Source organism: Crinia signifera, chromosome 6 (genome assembly GCF_055691185.1).
Source record: "Crinia signifera chromosome 6, ASM5569118v1, whole genome shotgun sequence".
Taxonomy (NCBI): Eukaryota; Metazoa; Chordata; class Amphibia; order Anura; family Myobatrachidae; genus Crinia; species Crinia signifera.
Window position 1 is genome coordinate 92,469,491 of NC_139222.1, and position 27,953 is coordinate 92,497,443.

At 43.6% G+C, this 27,953-nt stretch overlaps 1 protein-coding gene and 1 long non-coding RNA gene across 3 annotated transcripts in view; one reads left to right on the forward strand and one right to left on the reverse strand.

Moving 5' to 3' along the window:
- Positions 1-27,953, forward strand: part of LOC146007815 (uncharacterized) — a 145,502-nt gene that overhangs the window by 39,182 nt on the left and 78,367 nt on the right. The gene's annotated exons all lie outside the window — the stretch shown is intronic.
- Positions 19,520-26,103, reverse strand: LOC146007020 (uncharacterized). Of its 2 annotated transcripts, XR_014444199.1 has the most exons (4): positions 25,969-26,103; positions 23,261-23,440; positions 22,891-22,976; positions 19,520-19,669 (listed from the first exon to the last, which is right to left on the reverse strand). It is a non-coding gene; the product is annotated as an uncharacterized LOC146007020 (long non-coding RNA). The 2 variants fall into 2 exon arrangements; XR_014444198.1 differs by lacking the exon at positions 19,520-19,669 and having other exon boundaries at positions 22,768-22,976.

Consider the following 27,953-nt stretch of genomic DNA (forward strand, 5'->3'; position numbering starts at 1 on the left):
TGCAGGTAGGATCTCAGAAACGACCATTGTAGTTGGTGCGGGTCGCGGTCGGATCGCGATCACATCAGGGTTTTTTATTGTGCCTGTCGGTGGAGTGTCGGCGGCTCCGTCAGCTCGTGAGCAGGTCGTACGTTCCTGTGAGGACCCGCTCATGGGCAGGATCGTCCTGGTATGTACCCTGCATAAGTAAAACTGGCCGTACGCTAAAACAATAGTAGGTATTTATAAACAATCTAAGATTTCTTCCATAATACCACAATAATCTGCCACTTAATTGATTTAGGTGGTAAATTGTTAAGTGTTCTATGAACATAGCGACATATACACGACATGTTGTTCTACAAATCCTACTTGCCAGCTTTTGGGATTTTGTCTCTGGAAGATCCAAGAGAAGAGGGTAAAGTGGCAAGTACATGGGCTATGGTGACGTGATTAGCAAGGATATCATGATGCAACAACCAACACCTCGCTTACTTCATGAGGGAGCTTCCCTATTAAATAAAAAAGTAGAAAAAAATAAACAAAAAGTAGAGGAAAAAAAATATTTTTTTAACTGCGTGAGATCCCCTTACTTGTTTTACCAGCCCTGGGCTTTTTGAGCCGGTGCTGGTTCCAAAAAGACAGGGGACAAGAAAAAATAGGGATCCACCTTATTTTTATAATCAGCACCGGGCTCCAACAGCCACAGCCGGGGGAACCTTTTTACATAAACTCGTCCGTCCAAAGCATGAATATCCTGGCATGCAGCTCCTCCCCGTAAATGATGGAATTCCTACTGATGTCTCCGAGGGGCATAGGGGCCGATTCTGTGGGAGCTCAAGGGCCCAAGCACCCACGGAAATTGTTGAGCACCCACGGGCCGAGTCCCGCTGCTGGGCTGCCATATTAACTTGCTAATTTGCAGCTGCAGCACCCACATTGCCGGACCCGCCACCTGGGAAACAGTATGCCGGGAAGAGTGTATTCTGTCCACGGAGTACCTGCACTGTGGGGGCATTTATGTACCTGCACTGTGGGGGCATTTATGTACCTGCACTGTGGTGGCATTTATGGATGTGGAACTCTGTTGCTGTAATTTGAATATTGGAGACAACTGTGCTCCGTAATATAAATTGGTATTATTTTGTGGTCACACCCCTTCCCCATGAAGCCACTCCTCTATATTTTTGGCTTGAGCAGCCACCAGCAAAAACATAAATCGGCACCTATGTCCGGGGGAGCTCCACACCTGATAGGCTGTGCGTGGATCCATAGACACTTATGTTATGAATTTAATGTGGGTGTCTATGGTCTATTCCCACCATAGATGCCTCCAAGATTAATGGTTCTAGATATACAATGGACTCCTATTCAATTTCTCACCTGTATTTCTGGAGCCAGCACCGGGACTGGTTATATTCGTGGGTGGGGTACCCCACCCCGTATTTGGGTGCCGGGAAACTTGGCAGCCAAATACAAATTACTTAACTATAGGAAAATGCAAATCCGGAGAACTCAGCAGCTCAGTAAATGTGCAGTATTCTCAATCGTATTTTCGGGCCGATCATGGCCGATCCGGATCATATCCGTTTGTACCACAGATCAGCCGTGATCGTCGATCCTAGTAAATACCCCCCCCCCCCTGTTTGTATGCCACATAAGAAGACTCAAAGCTATTTGGTAGGACTCCGTGATTCTGCCACTTCCTACATTTTTATTTTTGTAATTTTGTAACTACTCGCTCTTTAAATGAACAACACTCTGCATTGCATTATTTTCGGCTGCTCTCCATATTTTAATGTTACATTTTATCTGTAAACCTGAGTTATTACTTGGCTGACGATGCCTCAGTTTAAGATTAGAGGAGGAACGGAGAGTCAATGCATCCAGATGTGAGGGAATGAACATCTCAGCTTGGCAGTGAAGGGTCCCTTCTCCCTTATCAGGGGCCAATGTTTATGATATCTTAATTTTTGCCAGAAAAACCTGCTGTAAACATTTACACTACACATTCCTCGACTGCTGCAAATATTCCTCCTTTAAGGTACAGCACATAGCAATTATATAAACAATTGCTCTCGCCAACTCATTGATAATAACTATCAGGAGTAGCATTTACATCTTATGGTATAGTAAGTATTCATATTTCACATTGTTCAGCATCTAACTTTATATATATATATTTTTTAAATAATTTGTTCTGCAGTCATTGCAAATATTTAATTTAACCCCAGAACCACAAATCTGTTAGTTTTGTTAATTTTTATTTATTAAGTGCTACTGTAGATATTGGAAGATTTTATTTACAGTTATAATACATTTTAAAGTAAGCAGCAATTCGCCTATACACACACACACATACATCCATATATATATATAGATATATATATCTATATATATATAGATATATATATATCTATATATATATCTATATCTATATCGTGGGAGTAGAGTAGAACCTTTGAGGTCTTCTGTTGCGGTAGCCTATTCACTTCAAGGTTCATCGTGATCTGTATTTACAGATTCTCTTCTGTTTACCACTGTTTAATGCATGGTTTTTTAAGTTACTGTCCACTTAAATCAGTCTCTCCATTTTCCTCTGACTTGCTCTCATTAACAAGGCACTTTCATCCGTAGAATTGCAGCTCTCTAGATATTCTTTGTTCGTGCACCATTCTATGCAAACTCTATAGACTACTGTGCTCAAAAATCCCAGGAGGTCAAATGGACTACACAGCAAAGCCCCACCATGGTCAAAGACACTCAGATCACAATTCTACTCCACTCTGGTATCTGTTCTGAACAATAACTAAAGGTGGCCATACATCTACAGATCGATTGTCAGATTGGGCTGGTTGGAACAAAAACCTGGTAATATCTGAGTGACAGTTTGTCAGTTTTCCAGCATTTCAAAGCAAATGGTCAACTGTCTTTTGCTATCATCCATGACCAGGATTTTGTTCCAACCAGCCCATCCATTGCCAGGATTTTGTTCCAACCAGCCCAATCTGACAATCGATCTGTAGATGTATGGCAAGCTTTAGCCTCTTGATTATGTCTGCATACTTTTTTGTAAATTGAGCTGCTGCCACATATTTGTTTAATTAGATATCTGCATTAATGAGCAGGTGAATGCTAAGGTTCTCATAAATATTTATAGTAGCCATGACGATCTGTGCCCCCGATCTGAGGAGCACGGGAATGTGCCTTGGATTGGAGGAAAATGCAATGTGACACATTTTATCGGATCATTCCAAAAGCTCGGATTTGGATTAGTTTCCATATCGCACTAGTGAATGGGGCCTTAAGGCATTGCAGGTCATTTAGTCTGATACTCATTTGTTTACCCTCTACATACAAAACACATTGCCCTCTGATGTAGAACAAACATGTTTTAATTAAACTGGTTAATCAGGAAATTCACAAGTGACTAATATTAGTATCAAACAATAGGCACCATTTGAGTTATAAAAACACACTATAAGAAGTTCTCTTGCGAACACCTGTCTTATTGCTAGTAGTAGAACCTGAATTACATTGTAGCTAAGTCTTATGTGTGAATAGCTTAAGGATGATAAAACAAATAAAGAAAAACAAGTTTGTGTTTCCAAAGGATTACTATCTGGATTTGTCTATGAGTGATATACATATTCATGTGTTTTTGTAACCTGTGCGATATGCTCTATTGCATCATGGAAAATGTTATATAATCAGTGTGATATGAGTTACACTCAAATAATGTAGGAGGCTGGATTTAGCACTCATTATATAACAAATTCAGTTGTAGTGGATCTAACTCCTCCTACCCCTCAAATATTAACTACTTGCCTATTTTAAAAAAAATCCAGAGATTACAGGCCATATGATGTTGATGGCTGAGCAGCATTACATTTACACAGAACAACTTCATCATCTCTCTGAGCTATGGAGCTGAGTGAACCAGGTGTTTTTTCATACTGGAATTTGCTCTTCTTGTTTGTCAGGGACTTCTCCAGCAACTCTGACCTTGTTGTTCGATGGTGCCCTACCACAGGTCAACATACTCAATGGTGACATATTGTTGATCGTCTGACTGCATACCCTAACACAAACCCTTGTCTTTGTTTTGTTAAACTCATATGGGGACTATAGGACAATCCTGGTTAGAGTCAATGGGCGAGATTTAGTGGGTTTACCGTTTTTGAGAAAATGCGATTTTTTTCTCAAATCGCCCTATATCGCCGTTTTTTTAAATCGCATTTTTGCCGCAAATTCGCATATTTAGTGAGTATTCCGGCATGAAAAGTGCGATAAAGTGCGATATAGGGCGATTTTAGACATGAAAAAGTGTGATTTTTTAGTCATGAAAAGGTGCAATTTTGGTAAAATGTGCGATTTTGTGATAAAAAAAAAAAATGGCGTGAGGTCCCCCCTCCTGTACATAACCAGCCCCAGGCTCATTGAGCCGGACCTGGTTCCAAAAATACGGGGGACAAAAAGCGTAGGGGTCCCCCGTATTTCTGAAACCAGCCCCGGACTCTTGGGCCGGTTCTGGTTCCAAAAATACGGGGGACAAAAAATCTGGGGGTCCCCCGTATTTTGAAACCAGCACTGGGCTCCAACAGCCCGCAGTGTCATGCCACAGCCGGGGGACACTTTTTACATAAGGTCCCCCGGCCGTACCATGAGCACCGTGGCTGGTCAGCCTCGGACGGGGTACCTGCCCAGGGCTGAAGCCCGGGGCTGTCACCGGCGTCCCTGGCCAGTGGACGCCGGCCTGATAGGGTTAAATCTTTCAATCCTAACATTGCTTTTTACAGGAGAACTACAAGTACCAGCAGACCTCCCCCGCAGCCGGTCAGCCCGCACTGACAGCGGGGACAACCCGCTTTCTCCGATGGAGCTAACAGCTTCTGTCGCGCTGTCCCAGCGCGACACAGGCTAAAAGCGTGATTGGGCGATGCGTCTCCATGGAGACGCATAGCTGAGACAATCAGGGCTCAGCTATGCATCTCCATGGAGACGCATCGCCCAATCACGCTCTCAGCCTGTGTCGCGCTGGGACTGCGCTACACAGACTGCTATCTGCACAGGAGACAGAGCTTTACTTATTTTTTAGGGTATATGATAAAGAGGTGAGGTAAAAAAGTAGAAGGAAGAGAAGGGCATGATACTTCATCTTCATTTGTGTGTTTAAATGAAGGTGGGTTGGGAGAGGGAGGGTTGAAAAGTAGGTTGAAATGTGATCTAAATGTATTAAAAATTCACTTGGATCACGTCAATCCAGGTCTCTTACGGATGCAACTCGTTGGCTCACAGACATCGATGATAGAGGCCGTAGAAACAATCTCTGAATCAAAGGCCTCCCTGAGGATGTTCTGCCACAAGGCATCATAGACGCTTTAACAAAAATATTAAATGAGCTATCGGGTGCTTCCTCGGACTTGCAGATCCTATTTGACAGAGCTCATCTAGATCTCCGCCCAAAAGGCCCCCCTTCCGAGAGACCTCGCGACATCATTTGTCGGTTACATTATTTTCATGAAAAAGAAGAAATACTACGAAAATTTAGACAAGTATCAGCCATATACTTTAATGGCCATCAGATTCAGGTTTTACTGGACTTATCGTGGCATACTTTGCAACAGAGACGCCTCCTGAAACCTCTCATGGATGCCCTCCAGAAATGGGAGATTAAATTCTACTGGGGATTCCCCTTAAGTATTCAGGTGACTCATGAGGGCACCCACTCCGTACTACAGGACTACGATGACGTCCCTCAATTCTGTAAATCTCTTGGGCTACCAGTGGACAATCTACCAAATTGGCTGGACCCCCTTACATCCCCACCATCCACCCAACCACAGAGAGAGGCCTGGAAAAAAGTTGGTAACTCCCGACATTGTCCAAGAGCTAACCAGTCCAGGATGGTGCATGAGGACACTTGAATTGTCTACCTTTTCTCTTTTGAATACATATCCTTTTCTGAGTGAGATACTTTGGAAGTTAAATGTTTGAGATAATATGTTTTTTTTTTCTCTTCTTTGATAAATTGCTCTTCATGTAGGATACTGTTGGCCGTGATGCTGGCTGCCACACCACAGTTCTAGTATTAGTACTAACTGCTTTGGACACCGTTCACATTGTCCGAGCCTCCGCTATGCCCGTACACTTATATTTGCTGAAATGGTGGTTTGAGCATGGTTCAGTTATTTTTATGTTCTTAAAATATTAAATAGTGATAACACACACATTACTCCCATTTTGTTTAATGCTTTGCTTTTGAGATGTAAGAAATATTTGTATTTTTGCCTTTTGTATATGTAAAATTGAAAATAAAGAATATAAAAAAAATTAAAATAAAAGTCACTTGGGGTTAAAGGCTTAAGCAGAAATTTCAGTTTAGAAATATGTTTGTATGGCAGTGTCCAGAGCTCTACCATAGAAGTGGTGGATAGTCTTATATGTGAGGAAGTCCTTGGAGTACTGGATTTATGCTTAACTTCACATGAGAGTTTTTGTAGATGCCTTGTTAATTTAGAGTTGACATCTAGGCCTATGTGAAGCATGATGGGTGGTTGGAACCACTTCAACAAGGGTTATTGGACCTTATTCGGGTTCACTCGCAAAGGCAAATTCCTTCTCAAATGAACAAAGCCATGTGCACTGCAGGTGGGGCAGATGTAACATGTACAGAGAGAAATAGATTTGGTTCTACTTCAAAGTGAGATCTATATTGCAGTGTAAAAATAAAGCATTCAGTAATTTCCCTGAATAGAAAAAAAATAACTCACCCAAATCTATTTCTCTCTGCACCACCTGCAGTGCACATGGTTTTGTCCATTTGAGAAGGAATTTGCCTTTGCGAGTGAACCAGGATAAGGGACATTGTCTGAAGAGGGATTGCCTAATAGTAGTGATCACCACCATAGAAGGGTCCTGATTTGTGATTTTGTATTATTAAAGACGAAGAGCTTCGCTGAATGGAATCACTGGTTGGTTATACGTTAAAAAATTGTTGCATTAATTACATTCAGATTATTTTGAGATCTGGAAGGTATAGGGACATTTGCAGAAGAGGGTAAACACTGACATAACACAACAAGCATCCTAGCTACAACAGGTCTTTAAATAAACATTTAAATCGTTGACTACAATTATCATTTAATCTAAAAATTGAGAAGAACCTCACCTACAATACTAAATGTCTATCCGAGCCCAAGTTAATTACAAAGTATTACAAAGTAATTACAGCCATCATGGATTGGACATGTCCTTAGGGCAGAGATGCAATTTTTTTGGAAACATCACCCTATATTAAACTTTTGCCCTCTATCCCACCCTTGTTTAGAGATGCAAAGAGGCCATAATTAATAATTGCCTTACAAAGCACTTTATCTGCTTCATCCATAAACAGAGGTGTGTACTTGGGACATACAGTACTGTAATAATAATTAACAATAACAATGATAACCAGTATGTATCTTATATCCACCTTTATATTCTGACATATACTGTGTGTATATATATATATATATATACATATATATATATATTTCATATCTATCTCACCTATCCATATCTGCACATCTCCTATCCACAAAAATAAAACATATAACTGTGCACCTGGAACAAACCATGGCCCTTATTCTGGTACACTCGCAAAGTCAAATTCCTTCTCAAATGCACTGCAGATTGGGTGGGGATTTACATCACCGAGCCCGAAGCGTGGAGAGCGGACGCGGAATACATGTAAAGTAATACGCATCTGCTCGCCACGCTTCGGGCTCGGTGGTTCGCTGCGCTCGCCACACTATCTAAAATCAACTCCACGCCAACTTGTATAATAGGGGTATGAAAAGGTCGGAGGACGCGTACCGCCGCCCCTCGCTGCGCTTGCCACGCTTCGGGTTGGCGTTGATAGGTGGGGGTGCATTTAACATTGTAAGCACCCATTAGGGTGCTTATACAACTAAACCCGTATCGCATCGCATGCATCATATGCGGCTATATGGCATGCGATGCGAACGCATAAGATGCCATAAGATGAAAATCTTGGGCACCGTGCCAGGAAACAAGTACCATTTATTTATTTTTTACATTGCAGTTTACATTTAAGGTGGATCCTTTCATGCTAGTTATTGTGAAAGTTTGTTTTCTCCACCAGTGTTCTTTCCCCTGTCCTTACCTTCTTCCCTCTTTATTCCCTTTTCCCTGGTTTTCCCCCTTTCCTCCCGTTTCTACATGTTCCATCCACTTTCCTCCTGTTTCCTCTTCCTTCATTCCTTCGCCCGTTCTACCCATATGCCTCATGTTTTTCATTGGGTGTGTGTGTGTGTGGGGGGGGGGGGGGGGGGGGGGGTGGTGGTTCTGCCATACTATATTGTGTGAAAATTAGCCTAAACATTTGTTTTCCCTATGACCTAAACTCTGGTGATTTTTCCTTTTCACTCTACATGCAGGCTACATCCACCCAGTGTGCCCAGTATACCTTCACCTGTAGACTCTCGCCTATACAGTATGCTAGTACCTGCTCTCTTCCTGTTTCCTGCTTTACCCTTAGTGTAGACAGCTGTCTCATCTGGTATCTTTTGTGGGTGGATATAGAAGAAGTTATTACCCAAAGGCCCTTTTTCTGGTTCACTCAAGGCTGCTACATTTGCACCAATCGCTGATAGGCTGAGAGAGGTCTCAGCCAATCAATGGCTTCCTATTTGTTTGTATTGGCTGTCCGGCAGCGTCTTCTCCTGCCCGGTTCCCTGCGCCGTCCCCCTGCTCCCTCTGCCCAGCTCTGGCAGCCGTCATCCCCCGCCAGCTGCAGTCCCCCGCACGGCTCCGGGCAGCACATAAGATTTAGCAAATCTTATGTGCAGCACATCCGACCTCCCGACTCAATGCACGCCTCGGGTCAGAGGGGATTTCTACATATGCGGTTTGGGACGATTTCACGGCCTGATTCATCCGAATCGGGTGAAATCTTGCCCAAATCGCATAGTGTATGGGGACCTTAAGTTTCTGGCTACTCCTACCTTGCAATAAGTAACGATCAGTGGAAAAATGTGGTAATTTTGCGTAGGTTGCGAAATCTGCACTAGCCACACACATTCATTCGCAAAGCGAGCACTTTAATTCACAAGTCAGGATTTCACTAAAGCGGGGCGGTGTTTACCTTTTTTGTTGGCTGCCGCACATTTGCTCAACAGCGCTTGAAGCGATAAATAAATAAAAGGTATATGGTTAATATCCAAGCGGTCAGGGAGTCAGCGTTCAACATACCGGCACAGGAATCTTGGCTGCCTTCAGAAGTCGGCGAAAGGGTCAGGATGCTGACCCGTAATACCGTCGGCCGGCATCCCAATTAGTAAGTATGTGGGGACCGGTAGCAAGAGGCCGGGGATGCTGGTAAGGTTTAGGCACTTGTGCGGGGACATGAGAGAAAAAGCAAAATGGGTGCCAAAAGAATGTAGCCTTATATGTAGATCCCTTTTAAAAACCATGTAGGTATGTATGAAGGGTATCAAATTAATTAAATGGCAAACAGATTTATTACAACGATAAACTTAAAAAATGACAAATGCAGCAGAAATGTATGCAGAAAGAGTGGGGGTAGACTTCCATATATCTCAGCAAATCTAAAGTCTAAAAAACTTTTTTGGATTGGGACATATAGTTAAGTTGTGGGGAGGGGAAGGTTAGGGTTAGGATGGGGGGGGGGGGGGTGTTAGGTTTAGGCACTAAGAAAATGTTTTAGAGGTAGTTTGCGCATCGTCTCCATCTCAGTGTCCAGTAGTGGGTGCACCATTGCTTGCTGCAGTACCAGGCAGGAGCTGTCCTGTCCCCTATTGCAGGTGTTAGCAGGGTTCCTGAGATAGGTCATGGTTGCCTAACTGACACTCTCCTTCAGGGAGAACATGCTCTGTTCCTGGACTTCCCTGGTAATGCATGATTGCCATCACCTGTGGTGAGCTAGGTAACTGATAAGAAAGTAGTTTCACAACAAGTGATGGCAATCATACATTACCAGGGAATTCCAAGAACAGAGCATGTTCTCCCTGAAGGAGTGGGTCAGGTAGGCAACCATGAGATAGAGCCAATTATCTCTGCAGCAGCAGAAAGAGCAATGGTCACACTTGAATCCTGCTATGACCTACAGGGGTGCTGCTGTAAATGCAGATGCCCCTACAGGGCTTGGAGCCCGGAGGCAGGTGCCTCCCATTGCATCTGGGAGTTACGCATGGTAACTCCAGTCTCATCTGTGCATGATTAATCCGCAAAAATATGACATTTTGGGGGTACTTAAAGGCTGCAGTTGGTTCTCAACTGCAATCATTATTGTGAGGGCTGCACAATTAGCATGTGGTTAAGGAGTAATGCACATATTTCCTTTACAAACTACTAAACTTCAGAATTATCCAATGAGAAATTGTGTTACAATATAGTCATTAGATTATTGCATTCAGCAATATTATCAAGTACAGCTTGTGAAACAGTGGGTGAGATTTAATAGGATAAGAGATTCAGCAAGTGAGAGATTTGGTAAGAAATCTCCAGTTTTTTTAAAGCGGCAATCATTTACACTGCAAAACCAGTTTGATTTTAAAGTGTAAATGATTGCTGCTTTAAAAAAGCTGGAGATTTCTCACCAAGGGCGGTATGTACTAAAGGGAAAATGCGGTAAAACGCCCGTTTTACCGCATTTTCCTATGTACTATTACCCGGCAGCACGGATTTCGCCGGGCAGGGTATCGCCCACCCAAAGGTGGCGATACCCTATAGAAGCCTATGGGCTTCTTTTCGCCGCCCGCCATCTCGCCGCAACCCCGCCGCCTCGCCAACCCCCCCTTTCCCCCTCCCTTGGGCTTACCTTCTTGCAGGTCCTCCTGGACCCGGAAGGTAAACCCTTCCTCCCCCTAGCAACGCAGCCGGACGTCCTTCCGGCTGCACGGGGAGGAGGAGGCGCCAGGGACAGCCTGCTTAGCTGTCCCCGTCGTGTAGGCAGCAGGAGGCGGCAGGGAGGAGACGGAGACCCCCCGCAGACCACAGTACAGGTATCGCAGGGGGTCTCCGTTACCGCATCGCGATGCCAGCTGCATATGTTAGTACATATGCGCTGGCATCGCGGCAGACAGCCGGCGAAGGGTGGCGATGTATATTAATACATCCCGCCCTAAATCTCTCACTTTCTGAATCTCTCATCCTATTAAATCTCACCCTGTGAGTGCAATTAATGCTTGAATTGCTTTTATTATCAGAGACTGATGCTTAGAAAATGACTGTGGTGTTGTTTATCCAATGAGCTCTACAAAAGTGAATGTAACGTCAGCCATTTTATGAGCAGTTAGTCAGCGTGTAAGCACAGATATTAATTAGGTGATGGGAAATAGACCAGGGAGGGTCTGTAATGAGCCCTGGCTATGTATAGCTATTGATAGTTATGTTCGAGCTGTGTTCTAGAACAAATGAGTCATGTTTTATGGTATGACAGTGAAACAGATACAGTGGCAAAGAACACCAAGATGGATGGGTGTAGTGCTTCTCGCTGTGTACCATGGCCTCTGGGTGTTGACAGGCAGTAATTCCAAGGAATTACATCATTGATATACACAGAGTGGCACAGTGGTTAGCAATGCTGACTTGAAGCACTGCACAGTGCACACATGATTTATTGTAACCAGAGCACTATCTAAATGGTTTCAAGTGCTTCCCGTGTATACATGGATTTACTCTGACTGTCTGAAACATAGCGATAGGTTAATTGGCTTCTGACAAAATGGACTCTTGCATGCATGTTTTCCATAATGTATATTGTAAGCTCCAATGGGGCAGGGACCAAATGGGAATGATAAATTACACGTTCTATCTAATGTGCTGTGTAATATGTTGTAATTAAAGAACAATAATATAAATCAAATGTCACGGTGGTGAAATGATTGGTATGCAATAGAATGGTAGTAGTAGTAGTAGTAGTAGTACGTTTATTTATAAGGCGCCGCAAAGTGTCCGCAGCGCCGTACATAGCAAACAAAAAAAAAAAAAAAATTACAAGGTAACGTACAGGGTGTGTTGAAAGATACAGTATAAATAGGGGTATAGCTGGTAGAACTAAAATCAGCATCAGTTCAGAAGTAGGTGTCAAAATTGTCAAGGAGACTGAAGATGAAGTAGAGGAAGGGAAGAACAGGACAGGAGCACAGGTGAGGTAATGAGGTAGGGTGAGTACGTGAGGAAGGAGGGCCCTGCTCATAAGAGTTAACATACTAAAAATAGGTGGGTGGACGAACGAAATACAATAGGATAAGTAGGAACGGAGGGGAATGGAGGCAGGATAGGAGGATCAAAAGAGGTTAGGAGGAGGGATAGGCTAGTCGAAAAAAGTGGGTTTTGAGGGAGCGCTTGAAGGAGGTAAGGGAATCAGATAGCCTGATGGGTGGCGGGAGGTTGTTTCAGTGCAGGGGGGCAGCGCAAGAGAAATCTTGGACACGGGAGTGGGAGGAGGTGATTAGGTGAGAGGTCAGTCGGCGGTCAGCGATGGAGCGAAGAGGACGGGAGGGAGTGTGGATAGAGATCAGTGAAGAGAGGTAGGGAGCTGTGGAGGAGGAGAGAGCCTTGTAGGTGGTGGTGAGGAGTTTAAAGAGAACTCGGAAAGGAATGGGGAGCCAGTGAAGAGATAAACAGAGGGGGAGGCGGAGGTAGAGCGGCGGGAGAGGAAGATGAGCCTAGCAGCAGCGTTAAGAATGGATTGGAGAGGTGCGAGGCGGGTGAGAGGTAGCCCAGAGAGAAGGATGTTGCAGTAGTCAAGGCGGGAGATGACAAGAGAGTGAATGAGAATTTTGGTCGCGTCAGTGGAGAGGAATGGTCTGATGCGTGATATGTTGCGTAGGTGAAAGCGGCAAGACTGTGAGAGAGCACGAATGTGGGGGGTGAAAGAGAGGGAGGAGTCAATGATGACACCGAGGCAGCGCGTTTGGTCGGTGGACGTGATCTCGGTTTCACCAATGCTGATGGAGATAGTGGGAGAAGAGGGGATGTTCGGGGGATGGAAGATTAGAAGTTCAGTTTTAGCCATGTTTAGTTTCAGGAAGCGTTGGGTCATCCAGGCTGAGATGGCCGTGAGGCATTCGGAGACCTTGGACAGGAGTGATGGGGATAAGTCGGGGGAGGAGAGATAGATTAGGGTATCATCAGCATAAAGGTGGTAATGAAAACCATAGGAGCTGATGAGGGTGCCCAGAGAGGTAGTGTAGAGGGAGAAGAGGAGAGGGCCAAGGACTGACCCTTGGGGAACACCGACTGGCTGGGGGGTAGTAGGAGAGGAGGAGCTCGGAGTGGAGACGGAGAAGGAGCGATCGGAGAGGTATGAGGTGAACCAGGAGAAGACCGTGCCAGTGATGCCAAAGGAGCGGAGGGTGTTGAGCAGGAGAGGGTGGTCAACAGTGTCAAAGGCAGCCGACAGATCAAGCTGGATGAGGATAGAGAAGAGGCCTTTGGATTTAGCCGATAGTAGATCGTTAGTGACTTTGGTCAGGGCAGTTTCAGTGGAATGTAAAGGGCGGAACCCGGATTGGAGGGGGTCTAGAATGGAGTTAGCAGTAAGGTGGCTTAGGAGACGATTATAGGTCAGACGTTCTAGGAGTTTGGAGGCAAAAGGGAGGAGGGAGATGGGCCTGTAGTTGGATGGAGAGTTGGGGTCCAGATTTGTTTTTTTGAGAATTGGGGAGACAAGAGCGTGTTTGAAGGAGGAAGGGAAGATCCCAGAGGATAGGGAAAGATTAAAGAGGTGAGCCAGGTGAGAGCAGACTGATGGACTGAGACGACGGATAATATTGGAGGGGATAGGATCGAGCGGGCAGGTGGAGGGAGAAGCGGATTGAAGGATAGAGTGGACTTCAGCAGCAGTGGTGGGGTAAAATGAGGACAGGGGTTGGAAGGAGGGGAGTGGAGATGTAGGAGGGGAGGAGGGAGAGGGTGAGGGCATGGCGGCAGTGATGGCAGTCCTGAGAGAGGAGATTTTGGTTGAAAAGTAGGTAGCAAAATCAGCGGCTACGATGGAGGACGGAAGAGCTGGAGGAGGGGGGGAGAGCAAGGAGTTGAAGGTGGCGAAGAGCCTGCGGGGATTGGATGATTGGGAAAGGATGAGGGACTTAAAGTAGGATTCCTTGGCCAGAGCAAGGGCAGAGCTGAAGGAGGAAAGAATGAATTTGAAATGGAGATAATCCGCAAGGGAGCGTGATTTCTTCCAGAAGCGCTCAATTTTAAAATTCCTGTCAAATGACTAGCCGTTCTTTGATTGGCTGAGCTCTCAGCCAGCCAATCAGAGAACGGCCAGTCATTTGACAGGTATTTTAAAATCTAATACCCGCCACTGTGCGTCCCGTCCCGACTCCCGCAGCGCTGCTGATATATGATCATCACCGCCCGGCCAGGTCAGCACTCCCCGGCGCCGCCAGCTTAGCACTCAGGGACCCGCTGCCCGTCCCACTGCTCCCCCTGATGAGAGCACCGCCGCCCCCTGACCCTCACCGCCCGCCCCCTGCGCCCCGACGTGATAAATCGCAAGCGATTTATCACATGTCCAATTTGGCTCATCAAGTGCCAAATTGTGTGTGAGCCTCCCGGGCGGCTCACAGGAGAATTGGGTCCGACTTGTCCTAAGGACAAGTCGGCCTAATGTATGGGGGCCTTTATACTGTTCACAATATTGCCTAGTGTGTAGGGGGCTTGAGGATATTGGTTAAATGTATTGCAGCAATATCTGTTCTATTATTGAGATCTATGCATATTATTTTATGGAGCCCGTTTGTAAGTGCTTTTAGCTGTTTGAAACATTTGGTGCTGCAGCCAATCATCTCCGTACTGTAGTGTGTTTTAAAAATGAGAGATGGGTGTTAATTGGCTCGAGCACCATTTCTCATATTCAACAAGTTCTAACTATTGCTATGTTCCTTCTTTTTTCAGTTTTGCAATCATTTTTATCTGTTATTACATTTGTATTTCATTTCACATCTAAATCTTGCTTTGCATCTGTAATCCAACTCCAGCACATACACGTCTGCAAATACTGACCTGCAAAACCAGTAAATGTAGGGTATAACAAGGGTTTAGTCTAATAACTATGCACCTGTGCCACATTTTGTTGAATTTTGTAAAATGTTATAACGTTTGCGGGGTCCATTTATCACTGCATATTTGTGGCTTGATCCCAGAAAACCCCAATTTTCAGAGGTTAAGCACAAATAACAATTCCCTGGAATGTATGTACAGATGGAGCAGCTCTCACTGCGATTGGCAATTCTATCGCCAATCGCCGCCCACCCTGCCAGCCGCCATATTCCGACAGAAGGGGGCGCGTGTACACGAGACGCTCACACGCCTTGCCATCACTGGGCATGCCTGGATTTTTTCCTGGCGCTTCCACAAAACAGCCAGGTGCCAGCCCCAAATGCCAGCTCCCTGTCAATCACCTTGCAATTGGCCTGCGATCAAAACAGTAGCCTTGCGCATGCGTACTTTGTGTAGTCTATCGATTATCGCCTGGCCTGCAAATTCGCAGCCAAAAAAGTGATACAATGGAGAGTGATAAACCACCAGCCAATTAGCCCCTAATTGCCATTTTGCAAACACAGCCTGCAACATGACAGTTAAGAGCTGGTTGTTGGTACTTTATCTCTCTCCAATTTTCACTTTTCAGGCTTAATACATCTGGCTCTCCATGTGAAAATATATTACTCGCCCTACAAAGTGTTTTTTCACTTATAACAATACGTCCAGGTTGACAGCCCACCATTTACATGGAACAAGTTCTCCCAGCATTCCCTCAGGTGCCCAAGTCTTCCCCTACAAAGCAAGTCATTGTTATTACATTGAATATATAATTACCACAATCCAGGTAGGGAGAATAACAAAAGAACAAGCAGGGCGTTATGATTTGTGGAGAAAGAAAATGCAGGGGTTTGTGCCAACAATGCTAACCTTGACAACACACCCACATGAACACAAACCTGTGCTCACAACGGAAAGGAATGATTGTGGCTGAGTGCTGGTGCCAGGTGGTGGAGGTGATTATCTATCACAGGAAAGTGGCAAAACTCAGCTGCATTTAATGATTTTTTTTTCACTGGTCACCAGTCATCGCAGGCTTAAGGCACCCATACAATAGTCTGACTTGTCCTAAGGGAGGCTCGCTTACCATTTGTCACTTGATACATGTGATTTATGTATATCCCCGGAGAGCTGGCAGAGGCGGGCAGAGGGATCCATGCGGCAAGGGGCTGGCATGGGGGTCCCTGTAACGCAGGCCAGCCAGCGGGGTCCCTGTGGCACTGGGGAGTCAGTCAGCGGGGTCTGTGTGGTGGCTGGGAACTAAGTAGCGCTATTTGCCGGGTGACTGGGAGGGACACGGCTGCTGAATGTGAAAACATATTTTGAAAAGACTGGCCGGACGTTTATTCGCTTCTCGCCCCGCCGCCCAGTAGTAAATAGCACTACTTAGTTCCCAGCCGCCGTAAGGACCCGCTGCTTGCCCCCTCGCCGCAAAGACCCCGATGCCCCACCCCAAAGACCCCGCCGGTGCACATAGATGTATGCCAGAAGTGCACACACCTAGGATCGGACCCAAAACATCGTGGGTGCTAAAAAGCACCTGCGATGTGCCAGTGATGGGTCTGATACAATAAATTTAATGTGCAGCCTGTCCGACCTCCCCACTCCGACCCGATGGGCACGGGACCGTGCATTGGGTCGGAGGGGATGTCAAACACATCCGATTTGGGATGATTTCTCTCCTCCATCTGTCGAAATCGGACAAAATAGGCCCAAATTGAACAAGTGTATGGGCACCTTTAGAGTAGCCAGAGACTTACTCTGCAGCTGCAATGAAAAACAGGCACATCACGAACCTTCCCCTACAGGCCATATGATGATCATGAATTACCCACTATGTTCCAAAGAGGTCTACATGGCAATAGGGACAGGAAAGGGACACAGGTTTGAGCACGGGCTTAATGAACACTGCTAGACTGGCGCCACCTCCCCTGGTGCCGTTAGAGGGGTGCTGTCACTTCCATGTCGGTTCCATGCCACTTTGTTCTTCTATGCAGGGAGCCTGCAATGAAAGTAACAGAGTGCATTGTGAGGACACTCCCAACAGCCCCCTAATGCTCCTACAAGGTTCTTTTGGTAAATCATGAAGTCACGTGCACCCGGTCGCCCTCTTATGGCACCTAGTTAGTGGACCACATGGATACTAATGTAACTGTGATCTTATGGAATGCAAGACATTTCAAATATGCTGCCAGCATCCAATCACACTGCTTCCAAAGGCCAGAAGCCCCATACAGCAAAATTGCGTTATCAAGAGAACCGATCATTGCACATCCCCGCCAGTAATATACAGTGCGACTCCCACTACTCTCGCTATAACTTTGAGGTAGCATATAACCGGACAAAGCGCCCAATCTGTTGTCTAGCTTTTATAGATACATTGTTGCAAGTTGCAGTAGAGTTGCCACCACAGTTTTAGGCCCTTATTCTGGTTCACTCGCAGTGGCAAATTCCTTCTCAAATGGACAAAACCTTGTGCACTGCAGGTGGGGCAGATGTAACATGTGCAGAGAGAGTTTGATTTGGGTGAGTTATTTTGTTTCTGTGCAGGGAAAATACTGGCTGCTTTATTTTTACACTGCAATATAGATCTCACTAAAACCCCACCCAAATCTAACTCTCTCTGCACATGTTACATCTGCCCCACCTGCAGTGCACAAGGTTTTGTCCATTTGAGAAGGAATTTGCCACTGCGAGTGAACCAGAATAAGGGCCTTAATGTTAGGTTTTGTTTAGTTTCTTAGATTTATCACTTCAAATAGTATAATAACTGTTTCTGTAAAGTTATTTTTATTAATTAGATGTTGAAATACACTATATTTCCTACTTGTTTCACAAGGAGTGTGAGCTCGACACACTTTATCATTTGCAGTCCACGTGGATGGTAAAGTATGAAAAAAGTCCAAAATTGATGACAATGTGCATGTCGACCACATGGTGTCAACTTATTGACTTTCGATCTATCAAACGGATACTCAAATTATGGGTGGTCCTGTTTGTAGGCAAGTTTCACACAAGAATTGTCCTGCACCAGTATGACAGGAGCCTGACATACCTCCTCGCTGCTGTTGGAGTACACAGTTCTTCTGCTCTCTTATGTAGTGTATACATGGTGAGATTCTGACTAAATTTCTATGCGATTTTGGCTATATAGTCTAAATCAAATTGAAATCAAATGGGACATCGAACGTTTTTTTTCAGCAGCATTCGATGCTGATTCAATCCCATGCGCGCTCTCATTTAGTGGAAATCTAAAAGAAGAATAGACTGTGCAGGCAAGGCCATGAAGTACAGATCTGTAATATACAGTATAGTCAAAATTGAATGCATTTTGCTTGCCGTGCGATTATATCCAAGTAGAATCGGAATGCATCCGTACACACCTTAATGCTCAGGCTTAATGGAAACAAACAGTAACTAATCTTGTCTTTATTTTTCAAACCCAGCCTGTAACATGACAGTTAGGAGCTGATTTGCTGAATGTTTCTCACTCTCCATTTGTTCACTTTTTGAAGCTTGATACATCTGACCCATGGTGATTCCTGGTGCAGATTTTGAACCAGTGATATATCTCACTATTTAAAACAAACAAACCAATCACCACTTGGCAGGGCCGGATTAAGGTGTGTGTGTGTGTGTGGGGGGGGGGGGGCATCAGGGAGTCAGTACCCAAGGCCCCCCTCTATCTAGGGGCCCCCTGTGGTTGGCATGTATTTAGCCAAGGTTTTGTGCATGGGAGTGGGGTAGTGCTGCAGCTTCACTTATCTGCCAATGTGACAATGATTAATGGTGCTGAGCATCGGGAGCCGAGGCACACTGACTGCACAAGTGTGCAGTGTATTACTGGGAGTTGACTAAGAGACTTGCACAAGAGGTCAGACGCTGAGAGGCTTGTGCTGAGCACTGCTTGGTGGAGCTCATCATATTCTTCTCAGGCCCATGGAGGACAGCAGCAGCCTCATCATGGGAGGGTTTTTAATCAGAGGCCTGTCAGGGCTCCTATAGAGTAAGGTACAGAGGACCACAGGCTTTTCATGTGGTATTTTACATATATATATATATATATATATATATATATATATATATATATATATATATATATTTGTGTTTATAGTACTCCCCCCCCATATTTTCCTGTGCAGTTTGCAGACAGTAATAACAAGTGGGAGGGGGCCCCCTGTTTAAAGTGACGCGGGCCCACCGAAGGCTTAATCTAGCCATGCCACTTGGTACTGTTGGCTAAATCCTTTCTCTCCCTTTATAAAGCATCTCTTCTTTTCAGTATTTTCACTTGTTTTATTCTTATCTGGCTATTTCCCTCTGATCCTTTCCGAAGGTTCAGCACAGCATGTGACAATAAACAGGTGTAGCTTTATTTTCTATATCTGGCAACCAGGAAATAATCGTGTTTAGGTGCTTTTCTAAGATGCCCAATAAACAAAAAGGATCCACCTACCTTGTGGTGGGTTATGTGCTCACGGTAATAGTATGGAAATAACTTCCTGGTCCCACCCTTTGCAGAACATGGGAACAGTAGTGGAAGCTGACAGCGAGCATTGTCCTGTGACTCATCTGATTAGGTGTGCTGAGAAGCTGGCTCCCATCCCTGAAGCTGCAATGAGTGTCAGCTTATTATACATAATATATATCATACTGAGGAATTGGCAAAGCATTTAATAATCTCACATTGAACATGAATCATTCTATTCTCGATAAGCTTTTTTTTCCCCTCAAGATGCAAACTAGTGATATCAATCTAGATGTATTCTGAATCCAGCTCTCCTACCTCTATGACATATAATGAAAAAGTATCTGTCTCATTTAATGTATATATACCTGTGATGGGCCTATAAATTCATTTGAACAACTACCTCTTTGTGTATCACTGTTCTGAGAGGCATGGTTGGGATCAGTAGTTAGAGCAGGCATCCCCAACCTCAGGGGCTGGTTCAGCTTTGTTACTAAAGCAAAGAAAAGCATGAAAATGGGCAAAACCATGTTAAACTGCAGGTGGGTCAGATGTAACCAGGGTTGCCGACTTGCAAAAAATCCTCTCCGGGAGAAGCCCGGAGAGGAATCCTTTATTACGAGTTTGGGGGCAGGGCTTAACGGTGATGTCATTAAGCCCCACCCCCATTATGACAAAAAGCCTAAATAACTGATCTCCATGGAGGGGGCGGGGCTAAAATGACACGATTGTGCCATTTTAGCTCCGCCCCTACTCTGAGACCCACGGATTGCGGCATTTAAATGCCGCCATCGGGGGGGGGGGGGGGCTCAGTGGGGCTTTCGGGAGACTCCTGCAAATTCCGGGAGGGTCGGCAACCCTGGATGTAACATGTGCCGAGAGAGTGAGATTTAGGTGGGGTATGTTCATACTACATTGCAATGTAAAAATAAAGGTGTCTAACATCTGTGGGCTACATACAAAATCTGACAGAGAAACAATATAAATGCATTTGCATAGCAACATGGTTTGATCCAGACACACAATTAACCATTTGCAGTCCAAATTTTTTATTTTTTTGCAATTCAAACAGTCTGGTTTAAATGCTTAAATTAATTGTAATTGTTTTTTTTTTTATTCCAAATTGGTCTGTATTGAATGTTGAACAATGTTAATGTTCTTATTGGAAAGTGGCTCACCATTGGATCTGCTACTAGCGCCAGGGCTGTTGAGCCTGACTAGACGTTGGACCTGAAAGGGTTAATTGCTTTTTTGTTTTACGGAATCTGGCCTTCAGTCCTCAGAGCAAGGCCCATACACACTATAAGATTATGTTCCAATCTGGCTGATTGGAATGAAAAACTGGAGAATTTTGTGAGCAAATGACAAGAGACCATTTGCTCCTAAAAATGCAACAAAAAAAAAAGACAAAAAATGGTCCTACAGACAAATTGGTTGAATCAATTTATGCAGATGACTGCTTTTGTCCACTTTTAAGCTTTTGGGAGCAAACGGTCGATGGTAATTTGTTCCCAGAAATTTCCAGATTTTCAGTCCAACCAGCCAGATTGGAAAGATAATCTTCTAGTGTGTATGGGCATTAACATTCCAGGCTTTAGTTATATTAATGCTTAAGCACAGCTGACTTAATTAGTATCAGTTATTTTGATTTTAGCCATCAGTTCTGCAACCTGGATATCACAACAACCTGTATTGTTAGTGTGCTTTGAGGACTAAAGTTGAGGACCGAGTTAGCAGGGGTGCAGATCCTTGAAGTTCCATATTGGGAGATCCTGGGGACCTCCATGTAGGCTAACTCTCAATTTAGAAATACATAACCATATGACTCAAACTGGGTGTGATTATAGTGTAAGACCACTAAAGAAGGTGACATGGCCTGGCTGGTGGCTTACCAATTTTGCAAATATGTAACTAATGTTTGCAAATGTATGTAAATGAGATCTTTGCATTTTATATGAGTATGTAGTATGTATTTTAATCATACTTATCTACTTTTGAAAACTAATTTCATGTTGATTATAGTTGGTAGTAGAATTTTGCACAGCGCCCCATTGAGGGGGCATGTCATGCTCCACCCAAATGGCATGTCTAGTTCCATATATGGAGAGATTGTGAAAAGAGATTGTGAACGTGGCCCCTGGAAGCGTGGGTGTGTACTGCTACATCTGAGAGGAATCTTTTAAAATGATTTATATCCAAATGTAGATGATCCCTAAAGCAGTTAGTAAGACCTACTATACTTGGTAAAGTGCTGGGAAATGGCGCTGATGATTCAAAATAAATGTATCTATCTCTCATTCCTTTTTCCCCAAAAAATGTAACAGTGTAATGTGGGCTAGGTGAAATGTGGAGATTGCTAGACTAATGAGGGAGAGAGGGAGATTGCTGCTATTTCAGGGAGTCCCCTGCAGAATGCAGGAGGGGAGGTAACTATGATTTTAATGGTCACTTGCAGTGTGCTGGAGGTATTCTTGTGAGAGGCCTACCGTATACATTGATTTGGGCAACTACATTATGTATCACTGTTTGTAGGAGTAATCCCTACTTGCACAGATTCTAAGGGGTTTATTTACTAAAGTGCAGGTTTATGGGAGTGAGCTGCCCATAGCAAATAATCAGATGATACATATAATTTATCCAGAACCTTCTAGAAGATAATAGCCAGGATCTGATTGGTTACTGTGGTCCTGCTTCTTTTGAGTTGACCACATTTTGAGAAATGTCCGACTCAACTTATACATATTGCGTCCAGCTGTAAATAAGGATCTATATGTTTATGTGCAGGTAATAGGTGGGGGAAATGTATGAAAGCTGACCACATTACATAGATTTTTTTCATTCCTGTTCAGGTTGTATATACTGTACATTAGACTAGTCATTTTTTTCCCTTCTAGTGGGATATCTTGAGTTTAAACAGATTCCATTTACAAGATAATATCAATATTTCACAGTCTCCTTCTATGAACATACAATCCTTTTGATTAAGTGTGTTTACCATTTTAACCCAACAAACCAATTTTTTAATCATACAGCACATTCCTGAAAAAGGTGGAATTTTCTTTGCATTATAAAAAAATATATAATAAATCTCCTTTGTGCAATATAATACATTTATTTTAAACCATATTCATTTTTCCTAAAAGTTGTAAAAAAATTGTTGCCATCCATCGCCCTGCAGCCTAATATGTAGTCAGTGCCACTCTAGTTTGCACGGTGATGATTGACATATCTAATATTACGAAGTAATGTCCATATTGGTGTGTCCATTGGTGGGTCAACCATTGATGGTGTCATTAATAGTTAATCTTGATGGAGTAAAACTATCTACAAGGAAACCATGGGTGGCTTCAACTGCTGATGGTCACCACTGCTTTTCTATTCGATGGGCTGCAGGCCAATCAGAGAATGGGTCAGGGCGTCATGGGTAGATCTATGGCTCATGTCCTGGCACCTTGTAGAAGAGAAAAAAAAAACATTGTGTGTTTTTTTTACCTTTGATGGCAGGAACCATCTGGTTCTCCCCAATCAATGGTAAAAGTATACAAACTGGTATATGCAATCCCTATCACCACAACCAATCAATACAGGACAATACAGAAAAAAAAAACCTTGTGCTTTTTGACATTATATTCTTAACAGTATTCAACAATAAACACTTGGCTATGTCATCTGAAACACAACTTTGAAGCTTTTGTAAATACAAGAGAGACAATAATTGACTACATAAGTATTTACCTGTTTCACTTAAGCACAGCAACCTCAGTATGTTGACATGGTCATAGAGTCGAAATGTCAACATATTGTTCTTGGTGGCCCCGCAGTGACTTAGCTCCTCCTTACAGCTGCAGTGGATCCATCAGCATCTATTTGGTCCCAGCGTTCATGCAATTGCCAGTACCGGCGGAGCGATGTTGCCTGTAGACATTTTACATAGTTACATAGTAGTTTAGGTTGACAAAAGACTGAAAAGATGATTGTCAAGCCTTAATTTAAATTATATTACTGTGTATGCCAACACCACCTCACATGGAAGAGAGTTCAATAAGTTTACTGCCCTGACCGTAAAAAAACCCTTCCTGCAAAGTGCCTTCTCTCCTCCAGTGTAAGTGCATGCCCTCGTGCCCTAGTAAATGATTTCAACGTAAATAGGCTGCCTGACAGATCGCTGTAATGGTCCTTAATATATTTGTACCTGTTAAGCATTTCTCCCCTTACACATATTTTAACAAAAATCAATATCATAACTGTCAACATTGGAGGGTTGACATTATGAATTCAGGGCCAGGCCTGGACAATTTAAATTCCCCCCACCCCAATGTGGGACCCTCTGTGCTCTTAAACATAGAATTTGAATTTGACGGCAGATAAGAACCACTTGGCCCATCTAGTCTGCCCCTTTTTTTAAACATGTTACCTCAAACCATATTTGATCCTTATTTTTTTGTAAGGATATCAATATGCTTATCCCAAGCATGTTTAAATTGTACTACTGTATTTGCGTCTACCACCTCTGTTGGGAGGCTATTCCACTTATCTACGACTCTTTCTGTGAAAAAATTCTTCCTCGCATTTCCCCTGAATCTTCCTCCCTCTAGTTTCAGTGCATGTCCTCGTGTTCTGTTGCTCCTCTTCCTGTGAAGAATGTCTCCCACCTGTACCTTGTTAAAGCCCTTGATATATTTGAAAGTTTCTATCTTTTGTCTCTCCTTTCCCTTCTCTGCTCTAAAGTATACATATTAAGATCTTTTAGTCTTTCCTGGTACGTTTTGTGATGTAGGCCATGCACCATTTTAGTTGCTCTTCTTTGTACAGTCTCTAATGTATTTATATCCTTCTGGAGCTATGGCCTCCAGAACTGAACACAATACTCTAGGTGAGGTCATACCAATGACCTATACAGTGGCATTATTACTTCTTTCTTTCTACTGCTGATACCTCTCCCTATGCAACCAAGCATCTGACTTGCCTTCTTCATTGCTTTGTTACATTGCCTACCTGCTTTTAAGTCCCCTGAAATAGTGACACCTAGATCCCTCTCTTCCTCAGTAGTTTCCATTATAGTGCCATTTATACTATATTGAGTCTTTGGATTTCTGAGACCCAAGTGCATGATTTTGCATTTTTTGGCATTAAACTGTAGTTGCCATTCTCTTGACCATTTCTCTAATCTGCCTAGATCCTCAATCATTTGTTTTACCCCTCCTGGTGTGTCTACCCTGTTGCATACCTTTGTGTCATCTGCAAAAAGGCACATTTTACCCTCAATTCCATTTGCAATATCACCAATAAAGATATTAAAAAGCACCGGTCCAAGTACAGATCCCTGGGGTACTCCACTTGTAACCTTTCCCTCCTTTGACTGTACTCCGCTTACTACAACTCTCTGTTTTCTGTCCTGCAACCACACTCTTATCCATTCAACTATCTTAGAATCCAATCCCAAGCTTTCAAGTTTATTTAACAGTCTGCGATGTGGGACAGTGTCAAAAGCTTTACTAAAGTCTAGATAAGCTACATCTACAGCCCCACCTTGATCTATTACTTTAGTCACCCAGTCAAAAAAGTCAATAAGATTTGTTTGACATGATCTTCCCCCAGTAAACCCATGCTGTTTTGGATCCTGTAAATTGCTGGTTTTGAGATATTCTACAACTCTTTGTTTTAAGAGTGTTTCCATCAATTTCCCTACTACTGATGTAAGGCTCACTGGTCGATAGTTGCTTACCTCTTCCTTGCTTCCACTTTTGTGCAGTGGGACTACATTCACTGTTTTCCAGTCCTCTGGGATTACTCCAGTAGCTAGTGACTGGTTGAATAATTCTGTTATTGGTTTTACCAGCTCCCCTTTAAGCTCTTTTAGTATCCTTGGATGTATCCCATCTGGCCCCATTGATTTATCCACTTTCAGTTTTGAGAGTTCTGTGAGGACTTTCTCCTCTGTAAATGTACTTGTCTCTCCCTCAGTTTTCTGACTATACTTGCAACTTAACTGTGGCCCCTTCCCCTCTCTTTCAGCAGTGAATACTGAGCAAAAATAATTATTAACATTATCTGCTATTACATTGTCCCCCTCAAGAAAACTTCCACTCTCTGTCTTCAGTCTAATTATTCCACTTTTTGTTTTTCTCCTTTCACTTATATACCTAAAAAAAAAAAGTTTTCCCCCCTTTACCCACTGACTGGGCCATTTTCTCTTCAGCCTGTGCTTTTGCACATCTGATTACCTTCTTAGCCTCCTTCTGTCTAACAAGATACACCTCTTTGTCCTCATTCTTCTGCGTCTGCTTAAATTTCTTAAAGGCCAACTTTTTTGCTTTCACAATACTTGCTACTTCTTTTGCAAACCACAATGGCTTTCTTTTTCTTGTGTTTTTCCTAACTCTTTTAACACAAAGTTCTGTTGCTTTTAGAATTGCACTTTTTAATTGTGCTTCTCTACTCACACCAGCATACTTCCAACTGTCCTGATTTTTGCGGGATCATCCCGTTTGTTTTTTGGAACAGTGCAGCGTCACCCCCAGAGGGCTACAGTGACCCATGATGGGAGGGCAGTTGGGTGTCCCCCTGCCATCCGCTGCTCAGGCAACAGATACTGTGTGCATGCACACAACGTCTATATACACCATACAGAGGGACTGGGGGACATTACCAGCAGAGCTCGCAACATTCCAGGACTGAAATGTTGGGGAGGTATGCACCAGCGTCACACCGATAGAAGCAGCAGGAGCTGCATGATCATCTGGACAGTCTACCTGCTGCTGTTGCGCTGCTGCCTGTGATATATAATATGGCAAGCAGTGCCGCAGCAGTGCCGGAAAGCCTGTACATCCCATCGGAGGACAGACACTGTCAGCCAGGACTTCCGAAGCCGGCACAGACAAGCATACAGTATATGTCCAGCTTGCCCAGATGCCCCAGGCGTTTTCAGAGGAATTGACCTATATTGCCTATGCCTCGGGCTGACGCTGCAAGTATACAAAATGCAAATGCAAATGGCTCAAACACCTTAATGGCTGTCCCTAGTATTAGGGGAAGTACCCATTTCCCAGACAGGCAAATAAAACCCAGGACATCAATCTCAAACACAGTGGTTAATCATGAACTCATGTGACAACAATAAATAGTTCATGGAGTGAAGAAAAAATAATATAAGACAATGCTCCCATGCAGAGTGGAGGGTGGTGCAGATATTCAGCAGGGATTACAGGCTATCCAAAGCCTGTTAAAAGAATACAGTGAGTACACCCAAACATTTGTCTGGGGATTTACCTCTGTGGCTCAGTCAGGTGATTACCATACCACTTGTGGCCACTGTCGTTCTCCTCATGCTAGTGTGAGCTCAGAGGTAACTGGTTCCCTTTAATGAGCAGGATGTCAGCTGCCTTTATTTACTACTATTCATGTGAAATGTTACGCAAGCGCTAGAAATACACTATTTTAGAAAACACCTAAATATAGCCTACTATACTTTATTGGGAAAAACAAATACGTGTGTTCTGCATTATGCAAAGCAGAGCCCATGACTACTATATGACACCGCTAAGCATTAATCTCATGGTCACACTTTTCATTTCCATTTTTCCATTGCTATGGATAGGCATTTTACAAACGTATTTTTTGGCATTTTTCACTAGAATCTGCTTCTTAGCCGCAATGCGTCGTGACAAATCCGCTTCATAAGAATGCACATTTAATATGTGACACTTATATATCTGTTCGCGAATAAGTCAAGACAAATTCCGTTTTGCTTCATGTGCAAATTTCTACATGTTTAAAACTTAATTTCAAATGAATGAAACATATGAAGAAACCATGGCCATGCTTCACTGCTCACAACCACTTGTTGGAGCCAGGCGTCTTACACAGCATGGCGTATTTAGGCTAGATGTATGAGAGTGAGAGCACATATGTTATGTGTGTTGTGCTGTTTGTACTCAGGTTGGCTTATATATGAAAGTCTGCATGCACAGATGGGCATTATAATGGTTTCTAGTAATTCCCCACAAAGTATATAAGCATTCCGAATTAATAAAGGGGAGAAGGATACAAGGCAGTGAAGCACTGGTGACTTGGATAGTGCTGTGTGGGCACTGCCTGTTAGTGTTTACATAATTAAGGAATGGGGTAAATAGCTGGAGGGTGGAGGGTGAGCAAGGAATGGTATATGAAGGAGAGGTACAGGAGACTAGTGACAAGTTATCAGGGCTGGTACGCTTTAATAAAAGGGTAACATTTTAAGGGCACATTTATACTGGTTGACAGTCTTGCTACCTTAGAATATGGAGTTTTATAGAATAGACATATTTTGAGTGAAATCATAGAGATATGAGAGATAGTGATTAGGGTAGAAGAGAGGTCAGAGGAGGAGGAGAGGTGGGGGAAAAGGAGTGTGGACAGAGATGATGTTACGAATTAAGGGCCAGATGCA